This window comes from Aquarana catesbeiana, linkage group LG13, assembly GCF_042186555.1.
Source record: "Aquarana catesbeiana isolate 2022-GZ linkage group LG13, ASM4218655v1, whole genome shotgun sequence".
NCBI classification, from domain to species: domain Eukaryota; kingdom Metazoa; phylum Chordata; class Amphibia; order Anura; family Ranidae; genus Aquarana; species Aquarana catesbeiana.
This window is the reverse complement of record NC_133336.1, coordinates 83854381-83866520: the sequence shown is the minus strand read 5'-3', so window position 1 is coordinate 83866520 and position 12140 is coordinate 83854381. Positions and strand designations below refer to the sequence as shown.

The 12140-nt window shown below is 42.5% G+C and overlaps 1 pseudogene; it reads right to left on the bottom strand.

Moving 5' to 3' along the window:
- Positions 1-11689: 11689 nt before the first annotated feature.
- LOC141120684 (5S ribosomal RNA) lies at positions 11690-11808 on the bottom strand (annotated as a pseudogene).
- Positions 11809-12140: the final 332 nt, after the last annotated feature.

Genomic DNA, 12140 nt, shown 5'->3' with positions numbered 1-12140 from the left:
TGAATGTCACACCCCTGAATGATTGGTGTGACAATTAAAACAAAAACAAAAGGTTAAATATATTGGATTGCGGCTTATGGAGCACCCATAATCGCATACAAATGATATGTGCAAGAAATGCGTGAATAACATTATTAGATAGCCAATGGTAAGTAAACCAACTAAACAAAGGTAAATGCCAGAGAAACCATTCTGAATATGTATAGGAAGGTGTTGATTTCCAGTACCTCGCATACATGATCGCATTTGTATGCGATTTGTATGTATATATTGTTTGTATGTATTTGTTTGCATGAAAATGATATATGCAACAATGCGTGAGAAAGGTTATCCTACATCATTGATAGAACAGGCCTACAACCAGTACTTGCCAGGCAAGAAACCCAAGATTACCAAACCCCCGGAAGAACCGGAGGTACGCTTTATTACGGGTTTTCATAGCCAACCCAGAAAGATGGAACATATACTTTCCAAACAATGGAATATCCTTAAACAAGACCCCCACTTGAACACCTCCCTGCGCCAAAGACCCAAAGTCACCTACAGAAGGGCCCCCACTTTGAAAAATAAAATAGCACCCAGTAAGTTAAAATGTAAAACCAAAGATAATTCCCTTTGTCTCATTCCCTTAGTGGGAATGTATAGGTGTAATAAACCATTGTGCTTAACCTGTGGCTTTGTGAACCATGGCCAAAAAAGTTTTACCCATAAAGGTAGACTCTTCACTTTCGACAAATTCCACTACTGTTCCAGCGACTACGTAGTGTATTGCCTTATATGCCCTTGTAAACTTTTGTATGTAGGCCGGACCATTTGCCCATTAAGACAGCGCTTTGGTAAGCAACGTCGTTTGGTTGAATTAGGTAGCGACAAACACAGTGTACCACGTCACTTTTTAAAATATCATGCTCGCTCCACTAGAGGCCTACAAGTTTGGGTCATTGAGTCCATACCAAATGATCTGTCTGAAGCCGAGCGTTTCTCGCGTTTGTGATAGCGCGAAACTTTCTGGATTTACACCCTTGACACGCTTGCCCCCAATGGACTCAATGAGGAACTGGAAATTAACACTATCCTCTAAATATTCAGAATGGCTTCTGTTTTATTTGTCTTGGTTTAGCTTGCCTGCCCACTATCGGCTATTTGGTAATAATGTTATTCACGCATTGTTGCATATATCATTTCCATGCAAACAAATACATACAAACAATATATACAAACAAATCGCATACAAATGCGATCATGTATGCGAGGAACTGGAAATCAACACCTTCCTATATATATATTCAGAATGGTTTCTCTTGCATTTACCTTTGTTTAGCTGGTTTTACTTACCATTTGTATGCGATTATGGGTGCTCCATAAGTCTCAATCCAATATATTTTACCTTTTGTTTTAATTGTCGCACCGATCATTCAGGGGTGTAACATCCAGCATATTGTATGTATCATGTATAGCAATAATCCTTTATTTTTACTTTTGTTTCCATTTTTTTAATTTTTTTTTTTTTTTTTTTTGATAGTTTATCATAAATGCTCTGATATATATGCATATATATATATATATACACTCTTGAGACACATCTTCTTTTAATCATTCACCCTTTTTAGATATATAGTTCTCTAGTAATAATTTTTTTCCCCAAAATAATTTTTTTCCCCAGCTTTCTTTTATCAGACATCCAGCTTACTCATAAAGATACAGATATGTGCTCTGGCCTTGTTATATAACATTGCTATTGTCCGTGGTTCATTTATTGACACTCCAGCATTGATACAATCAGCTGTGAACGTCCATCCATTACCTGCATTGATACAATCAGCTGTGATACAATCAGCTGTGAACGTCCACCCATTACCTTTGATCTGCTATAAATAGCTCTTCACTGTTTTCCCTACTCTACACTTGATAAAGGAGCGCGCATGTGCCGTACAGACCCTGCGCAGGCTCAGAAACGCGTTGTGTTTTTTCTCCTCATTGACAACATTGCCAGCGGCTTCCTGGGCTGCCACTCCGTCCTCCCGCAGAGACAGGCTGTGTACCGTCCTGGCCTCCCCACCAGACTGCGTCGTGTTTGGAGGCATCCCCGGGGAATCACTGACTGTTCCCTTCCCCCTCTTCTATCAGGAATCACATCTGTCTGTTCCATATACCGCTGCTAAATGTAAGTTGATACTTTGTTTTTATATTGGTGAATAAATGATTTTACTTAGTGGCGCTCCTCTCTCTCTTTTTTACTTGGATGGATCTGAGTTTGACTTCTCTCAACAAGAAGAGCTGCCTTTCGTGAATCTGGCCACACAAATTCCTACAAGAAAAGAAAAGTTTTATTCCGGTGTTTTGTTTTACCTATGACTTATCCTCCAGGGATCCTCTCCTGCTTTATAGACTGTTTCCTGGCTCCTGTCCAAGACTTCCAACACCGTCCTGATTACACCGTGATTGATCCAGCTTTTAGACTTTATAATTTCATTAACTTTTATAGTCATTTGCCTTATAGACTCTGAGCACCAGTTTATTTGTTTTAGTGTTTAAATGGAAAGAACATGGCACTACAGCAAACCTGTCAAGAGACAGCCGCACACCAAAACTCACGGACCGGGCAAAGAGGGCATTAATCAGAGAGGCAGCACAGAGACCTAAGGTAACCCTGGAGGAGCTGCAGAGTTCCACAGCAGAGACTGGAGTATCTGTACATAGGACGACAATAAGCCGTATACTCCATAGAGTTGGGCTTTATGGCAGAGTGGCCAGAAGAAAGCCATTACTTTCACCAAAAAACAAAATGGCACGTTTTGAGTTTGCGAAAAGGCATGTGGGAGACTCCCAAAATGTATGGAGGAAGGTGCTTTGGTCTGATGAGACTAAAATTGAACTTTTTGGCCAAAGAAAACGCTATGTCTGGCGCAAACCCAACACATCACGTCACCCAAAGAACACCATCCCAACAGTGAAACATGGTGGTGGCAGCATCATGCTGTTGTGATGTTTTTCAGCAGTCGGGACTGGGAAACTGGTCAGAGTTGAGGGAAAGATGAATGGTGCTAAATACAGGGATATCCTTGAGTAAAACCTGTACCACTCTGTGTGATTTGAGGCTAGAATGGAGGTTCACCTTCCAGCAGCACAACGACCCCAAACACACTGCTCAAGCAAGACTTGAGTGGCTTAAGAGGAAACATGTAAATGTGCTGGAATGGCCTAGTCAAAGCCCAGACCTCAATCCAATAGAAAAATCTGTTGTCAGACTTAAAGATTGCTGTTCACAAGTGCAAACCATCCAACTTGAAGGATCTGGAGCAGTTTTGCAAAGAGGAATGGGAAAAAATCCCAGTGGTAAGATGTGGCAAGCTCATAGAGACTTATCCAAAGAGACTTGGAGCTGTGATAGCCGCAAAAGGTGGCTCTACAAAGTATTGCCTTTAGAGGGGTGAATAGTTATACACATTGACTTATTCTGTCCTATTTGTTGTTTGCTTCACAATAAAAAAAAAAATCTTGAAAGTTGTGGGCATGTTCTGTAAATTAAACAGGGGCATAAAAATTGGGCCTTTGGTTTTGGTGGCACCAGAACACTGTAACCCCTCACAGTTACTCTTGTTGGGCACAGGAACCGGCCCTGCTGTGAGATATTGGATCAAAAATTGTAATTACATGCCCCTGTTACACAGGGGCAGAAAAATTGGGCCTTGGGTGGTGGTGGTGGTGCCCTAAACCAAAAATATTGTTGGAAGCTAGCATAATCAAGATTGAGGAGGAATAGGATAGTCAGCATAGGCAGTCTTCAAGGGATCCCACATCCATAGCAAATTCAATCAGCATCAGGTGCTTGATAACTGCTCATCCAAGACCGATTCATTTTTATGAATGTGAGCCTATCAACGGAGTCTGTGGACAGCCGCACTCTTTGATCCGTTACAAACCCTCCAGCAGCACTGAATGTGTGTTCAGAAAGCACAGTGAATGCAGGACAGGCCAGTAGCTCAATTGCATATTGAGCAAGTTCTGGCTAGTGGTCATCCTCAAGACCCAGTAACCCAGTGGATGCTCTGTTGGAAAGGTCTCCAAGTCTGCTCTTGCCCCTAGATATTACTGCACCATATAATGCAGATGCTGGCAATGGTTGTTTGAACCAATCAGACCTTGACGCTGAGGGCTGAAAAATTATTTAAAGGCATCGGTCAGCCGGCCACCTTCTCCACCACTCTTTCTCTGACTGAATGAAGCCTCAGCAACACGTTGTCCAGCACCAGGAAATGGTAACCTCCCAAGGTCTGGAAATGCGTTACAGAAAACAAAAAGCGTTCTGAAGCGCTAAAACTGGCAGCCTTTAGAAACTTTTGTCATGTCGTAACAATTATGCAAGGAATAGCTGGACACCAGTGCAGCTGCAGACTTCTGGAAGAAAAGTAGACAACAAAAATAAACAAAAATGCAGCGCTCAATGGGACCAGTAGTAAAGAACTATTGCTGATGGTATAATCAATAAAGTTAATTTATTGGATGCATGTTGAGATTTGAAATTAAAAACAACTGGCAATGAAAAAATGAGATGATAAAATTATTAGACTTCATAAGCACAACTCATCATGATTGAAGTAATCCAAAAATTAGTACATACGATACCACCATGACTTCCAGATGACAAGGGGTTAATGTCAGCAAGTGTGCTCCAAGCTCTGATCCTAATTGTCAGATCCAATGGCTCAATGTGCAGGGAGAAAAATAGAGGTGGGGAGACACTTAGTGGCTGTATTCCGGATATCAGGCTCGCTGTGATCCAGGAGGTGTATTGTAGATCGCGCCTCTGAACGACCTCGGTCAAGCTGGCTGATCAGGCTGGCTGGAACCTGGCATGCTGGAGTTTGCTCTGGATGGCGCGCACTGAATCCGGAAGCCGGGAGGCAGGGTCAGGGCCGGAAACGAGGAGTACCAGGAAGCTAGGCGGATCGCAAGCTCAAAGTAGCCGTGGCGACCGTGACTTACATGCTTCATGCTCCTGCACTTTATCAAAGTCAAGGGAGCCAGCAGCAGCAGGCAGATATATAAGCATATAGGTGTGGAGGGGGAAGGGCTATTAGCTCTTGTGATGTTAACCCCTCGTGTACACTATAACAGTGAATAAATGCATGCATATTACACAGAACAGCAATTTAGATGCAACAAAGGTAGCAATCTGAAATATTTAAATAAATGTAATACAAAACAAATTCAACTGTAGCAAATCGCCATAATCACTGGAGGGACTATAAAGACCCTCCAGTGGTAAACCACATTTATAACAACTTTATAAAAACTTTGTAAAAAGCTGGTAAAATCTATACTGTATATATAGAGAAAGGTTGCCATATCTTGAAATGATTAAAAGGACAGGAAATAAAATACATATATATATATATATATATATATATATATATATATATATATATATATATATATATATATATATATATAAAAAGCTTTAATAATATGTGGCTTCTTAAGCAGCTATGTGTTAAGCCCTATAGGGAGACCCCACGAAAAAAACATGTGGATATTGAAAATATCATCCAGCTGACTTACTTGCTCACACCAATGTGTTATCACAGTGTGTACGGCCGCCCTTAAATGTTTGAGTAAAGTTATGACACTCAAATTAAAAGTTAAAAATTAAAAATTGCATATACAACAAAGATGAGCTATTGAAGCACACTAAGGACATCAATCTCTTCGTTGAGGCCCTCAGGTGAAAGAGACCCCAATAAATAAATCCAAAAAGTCTCCCTTCGACAAAGAAGGGAGAACCTTTCATTATCCATTAGGGTGCCCCTAGGGATGGCCTCAATTGCGCATACTTCTATTTGTCCAAAATCTTTATTATGCACCTGACGAAAGTGACGCGGGACACTATGTTTGACACAACCCTTCTTGGTCTGCGATGCTCACCTATTCTAGTACGCAAAGTGCATATCGTGCGACCCACATACAGGAGACCGCATGAGCAATGTAAGACATAAATGACATATTCAGTAGAGCAGGTGATAAATTGTTTGATCTTGAAAGACCTGCCTATCTCTGAAAAGCCATGGGGGACTCACTGGCAAGTGAGACATCCTCTCTTCCGACATTGGAAAATCCCGGTCCTATTGTCAAAATTTGTTCTGATGTCAAACAGGGGTCCACTAAGGGGTTTTGTTAACTTACTGAAGGCAATGATGGTTTTTACCGTACGCGAACGTCTAAAGGTTATTTGTGGTTTTGGAGGAAGAGCAGGGGCAATGGGGATATGGTCAAGTTTTAAAATGTCATAGTGTTTATATATTATTTTGGTAATGGCCCTATATTTAGTATTTAATGTTGATACGAATCTGGCTGTATTAACCGTTTCCAAGGAGTTTAAATTTTTATTTTTTATTTTCAGGTGGTTGTATCTTATTCGAAAGAAAAGCGTTTGTCACCAAATCCCTTGGGTAACCTTTTTCTTCAAACCTTTTTTTGCATATATTGTCCCTGTATCACGTAATCCTCTGTTCTTGTACAGTTCCTCCGTAGTCTGTGGAATTGGCCATTGGGGATATCATTTTTCCACGTGAGATGATGGCAGCTGTTATAATGGAGGTATGAACTGCCAGATGTAGGCTTATTGTGATTACTGGTAATGATGGTTTGTTTGTCGTGGGACAGAACTAGATCAAGGAATACTAATTCATTCTGGTTTATTTCATATGTAAAAGACAATCCCAGTGGATTGTCATTACAGTAGGCCACAAAGGTGGAAAAAAGGTCTGGACCACCACTCCAGATCAACAGGACATCATCAATATAGTGACCAAAGAAAATAATATATTGAGAGAAAGGATTGTCAACCCATATATTTAGTTCCTTCCAATACCCCATGGTCAAATTCGCATATACGAGGGAAAAGTTAGCCCCCATAGCTGTGCCCTTGCGTTGGAGGTAAAATTGATCTAAAAACGTAAAATTATTGTGGCGCAAACAAAAGTCTATGCTAGAAAGCAAAAAATCTGATTGTTTGTAGTTCATCTCACCATTTTTACTTAAAAAATACTGTACAGCAGTAATACCCACCTCATGTGGTATTGATGTGTACAGTGAGGCCACATCTAGCGAAGCCCACATATATTCATCATGCCAGGAATAGTCCTTTAAAATATCGATGACATGGCTAGAATCTCTGATATATGATGCTAGTTGACACACCATAGGTTGCAGTAGGTGGTCTATATAGACTGACAGGCCACTGGTAAAACTATTATTACTGACTACTATGGGTCTCCCTGGAGGATCAATCAGAGATTTGTGCACATTTGGGAGGTGATAGAAATAGGGAGTGCGACATACTATTGGAAGCAGAAAACATTTTTCTTTAACGTTTAATACACCATCCCTGCAGGCTGCCTTAACAAGAGTAGTCAATTCACATTGCCGTTTGGCTAAACTAAGATTACAAGACTTCTTACTCACTGGGGCATCACACAACTCAATAAAATCTTTGTAGACGGCTTGATAAAATGTTTCAATGTGTGGACCTTTAGAGTTTGTTGGATTAAATATAGATGGAGGTTTTAAACTGGTATGTATAATATCTGGGTCTTAGAAAGGGCCTTGTGTCTCACTTTCTATATTGCCTTCTACCCATAACTCCTCTAGAACCTGTAAAACCTCATTGTGGGAATGGAGGATGACATCATCATCTATAACTTCAGGTGTTAAATTTACTCTCTTGGTGTTGAGAGCACCAATTCATTTATTCATTCATTTATTCAATTCATTTAAATCTTTAAACAAACCAAATTTATTTGGACCTATGGAGGGGAGAAACTCAAACTCCTGTCTTCCTCCTCTTCTACCTTGTCTAGTTTTTGCTTTTCTTTGGGCTGCAACACTCCCTTTGGAGTTTTGAATAAAAAAGTCTCATCCACTGATGGTGCATTATTTCCCTCACTTGACAAGGTGATTGGAATTATTGATGGACCATTGTTCCTGGGCCGAGCGCCCTCTTTAATAATATTTAGATCTTTGGATAACAGACTATTTCAATTAGATAATGGTACTATAGGGTCAATGAGTATAAGATCTGTCTCCAATGGCCCAGTGTCTAAACTTGTGGAAGATGGTATTGCAACTGGCATTAGTTGCGAAAAACCATTGGTACCAGAGACACTGGGACCAGGAGTGAGACCACATGCATTTGGAGTGGTACTGACTAAGTCATGATGATAACCATGGGTCTGTTTGCTATTGTGTTGTTTTTTCTATTTGTTCAACTTAGAAATGCATTACACAAACCTTTCTTCAAGGCCTCCTGAAGATGTTTTATCCTCTGCTCCCTCTGCGAAGGCAGAATGAGTTCTGCAACTTTACCCTTGTAACGTGGATCAAGAAGGGTTGCTAGTCAGTAATTATCCCTCTCCTCTCCTACCACAAATCCTATGGTCCTTTCACAGGCTTTGCAGAATCAGGGAGGCCATGCAGTTTAAGTTTGCAGAGGCATTCGATTCTGAGTCCTCTGTGTCACTAAGGATCACATTATCTGTAACTACCTCCTCCCAGCCACGTACAACTCCTTGGGTTTCTGGGGACTGAAAACCATCCCTTGAAGACTACTGCTGAATGTCATACTCTTCATCCATGCTGACACAATCCTCCTCCTCCTCCTCTTCTTCTTCCTGTGTGTTTGGTGGGCCTGCAGGAATGCTATCTGGATAAAGGGGGCCTTGAGAGGAAAGTCCGCCTCTTCCTCCTGCTGTTCTGTTCTCAAATGCCCTGTCCATGATTCCACAAAGTGTGTGCTCCAGCAGGAAGACTAGAGGGACAGTGTCGCTGATGCATGCATTGTCGCTGCTCACCATCCTTGTGGCCTCCTCAAATGGTGACAGGACAGTGCATGCATCCTTGATCAGTAGCCACTGGCATGACGAAAAGAAGCCAAGCTCCCCTGACCCTGTCCTGGTGCCATACTCGCACAAGTCCTCATTGATGGCCCTCTGCTGTGTGTGCAGCAGCTGCAGCATTGCCAATGTTGAGTTCCACCTGGTGGGCATGTCACAAATGAGGCGGTTGGTGGGCAGGTTGCATTCCCTTTGAATGTCAGGCAGCCGAGCACTGGCATTGTATGACCGGCAGAAATGACCACAGACTTTTCTGGCCTGCCTCAGGAGATCTTGTAAGCCTGGGTACCTGCTCAAGAACCGCTGCACCACCAAATTCAGGATGTGTGCCAAATATGGAACATGGGTCAAGTGTCCCTGTCGAAGGGCGGAGACAAGGTTGGTGCCATTGTCACATACAGCCATTCCTGTCTGAAGCTGGCGTGGCATCAACCCCCTCTGAGCCTGCCCCTGAAGAGCTGACAAAATCTCTGCCCCAGTGTGGCTCCTGTCCCCTAGGACCAACTCAAGCACCGCATGGCATCTTTTAGCCTGACTGCTTGCTTAGCCCCTTGAACACTTACGGAACACCGCTGGTTCAGAGGACAAGTCTGCAGAAAAGGCCATAGAGGAAGAAGAAGAGGAGGGGGTGGAGGAGAGAGCTGTGGCAGAATCACCACAAGCATTTTGGAGGCATGGTGGCGGAACAAGCTCCAACAACACTGAACCCTATGCTGCATCCTTCCCAGCTGCCAGCAGTTACCCAGTGCGCTGTTAAAGAAAGGTAACGTCCCTGCCCATGCCTGCTGCACCACGAGTCAACAGTAATAATCGGACTATTATAACAGCTTACCTGTAAAATCCTTTTCTTTTAAAGTACATCACGGGACACAGAGCCATAGTAATTACTATGTGGGTTATAGTCCACCTTCAGGTGCTGGACACTGGCACACCCTAAACAGGAAGTTGCCTCCCTATATAACCCCTCCCACTACTGGAAGTATCTCAGTTTTGTAGCAAAGTAATACACGTGTATACTAGAAAGAGGGGCGGGACCTCTATGTCCCATGATGTACTTCAAAAGAAAAGGATTTTACAGGTAAGCTGTTATAAAAATCCTTTTTTCTTTAATCGTATATCACAGGACACAGAGCCATAGTAATTACTATGTGGGATGTCCCAGAGCAATGCCAACTGAGGGGAGGGAGACGCAACCAAAGTAGGGCACCATGAGATCAGAGGATTTATACTGCTGCCTGCAGTGTACTGTGCCCAAAGGCGATATCCTCATTTCTTTTTACATCCACCAGATAGAATCTGGTAAATGTATGGATTGAAGACCAAGTTGCGGCCTTGCAGAATTGAGCCATGGAGGCTTGGTGATGCACTGCCCACGAAGCACTAACAGCCCTAGAGGAGTGCGCTTTGATTTGAGAGGGTAGAACTACGTCTTTAAACCATAAGCTTGAATGATTACTTGTCGAATCCATTTAGAAATAGTAGATTTCTATGCTGCCTGTCCTCTTTTAGGACCTTCAGGCAACATGAACAAAACATCTGTTTTCCGAATCTGAGCAGTCGCCTTTAAGTATACTTTGACTGCTCTCACCGAATCAAGAGAATGTAGTGATTTTTCTTCCATAGAACAGGGTTCTGGAAAAGTGAAGGTAGAACAATATCCTGGTTTAGATAAAAACCTGATATTACCTTCGGTAAAAAATTAGGATGAGGACGCAATACTACCTTATCCTTGTGAACAATAAAAATATGTCTCTTTACAAGAAAGAGCAGCCAATTCTGATACCCTTCTTGCAGCAAATACGGTTACCAGAAATAATTGTTTCCTTGTCAAAAAAAGGACAAGGGAATATGTTGTATCGGCCCAAAAAAAAGGCTGTTTTGTAATGTTGATAAAACTAAATTCAAGTCCCAAGGATTTAGGGGCTACCTAACCGGAGATTAAGCCATGTTACCCCCTGAATAAAGTTACCAACCAAAGAATGCGAAGCAAGTGGTTGTTGAAATAATATCGATAAGGCCGAGACCTGTCCTTAGAAAGCACTCAAGGCCAGCCTTATTTCTCACCCCATCTGCAGAAAGTCAAGGATTCTACCTTTGACCTATTTCCTGGGGTGAAACTCCTGGTTTCACACCAGGGGACATATGTTTCCCAGACTCTATAATATACAATTATGGAGGCCAGCTCCCTTGCATTAATAAAGGTAGAAACTACTGAACCTGACAGCCCACGCTTCTTCATAGTGTGGGTCTCAATAGCCAGACCGTTAAATTTAGCGTTTGTAAAGTAGGATGGAACACCGGACCTTGTGAGAGATGGTCTGGCCATGATGGTAGGGTCCATAGGTCTCCTACTGCCATCTTTACAATCTTTGCATACCAAGATTTCCCGGGCCCTATTCCTAGAATGAAGACTGCCGATAGGCAAAGTACATAGTTTTCTACCGAAGACAGGATATCATTCACCTTTCTCTGGGCCGCACAACTTCTTGTGCCCCCTTGGTGATTAACATAGGCCATTGCTGTGGCATTGTCGGATTGAATCCTGACAGGACAATACCGTAAACTGAACGTTCAGGCCCTCAGTACCAAGAGCTCTGCCTGACTTTCTAAAGTGTTAATGGCCAAGGCCATTTCTGATCTGGGCCACTTCTCTTGGACAGTTGCCTTTTCCAGGACTGTTCCCAAGCTAAACAAAAAGGTTGGCATATGTTGTTACCACTTCCCAGGTAACTGAAGGAAGAATTTTCCCCTTAATAGATTTTTGGATATTAACCATAAATTGAGGCTCCGGCGCACCCAGCCTAAATCCCCTGGTATTTCCAGGTGGTCTCTCCTCCGGGTACTAACCAGGCCCGACCCTGCTTAGCCTCCAAGATCAGACGAGATTGGGTGCTATCAGGGTGATGTGGCTGTAGGCTTTGAAGTCAGACACATTGGGAATGTAGAGCTTGAACCCTTTGTTCCAAGCCGATAGGATACTGTTTTGCAGCAGTCTCGAATGAAACTGAGCATAAGGAACAGCCTCGAATGAAGCCACCATCTTTCCCAACAACCTCATGCAAAGTTGAATAGAAGAAATTCATCTTGCTTCAACCACCTTAACCGCTTGACATCCGGAGGACGTCATATGACGTCCTCGACTTTCGGGGCTTATATCTGAATGATGTCTGAGGCTACAGACATCATTCAGATACCGGCATTTTCAGCCGGCGATTCCGTACACCATAAGAACGATCATAGCGGCTGTTC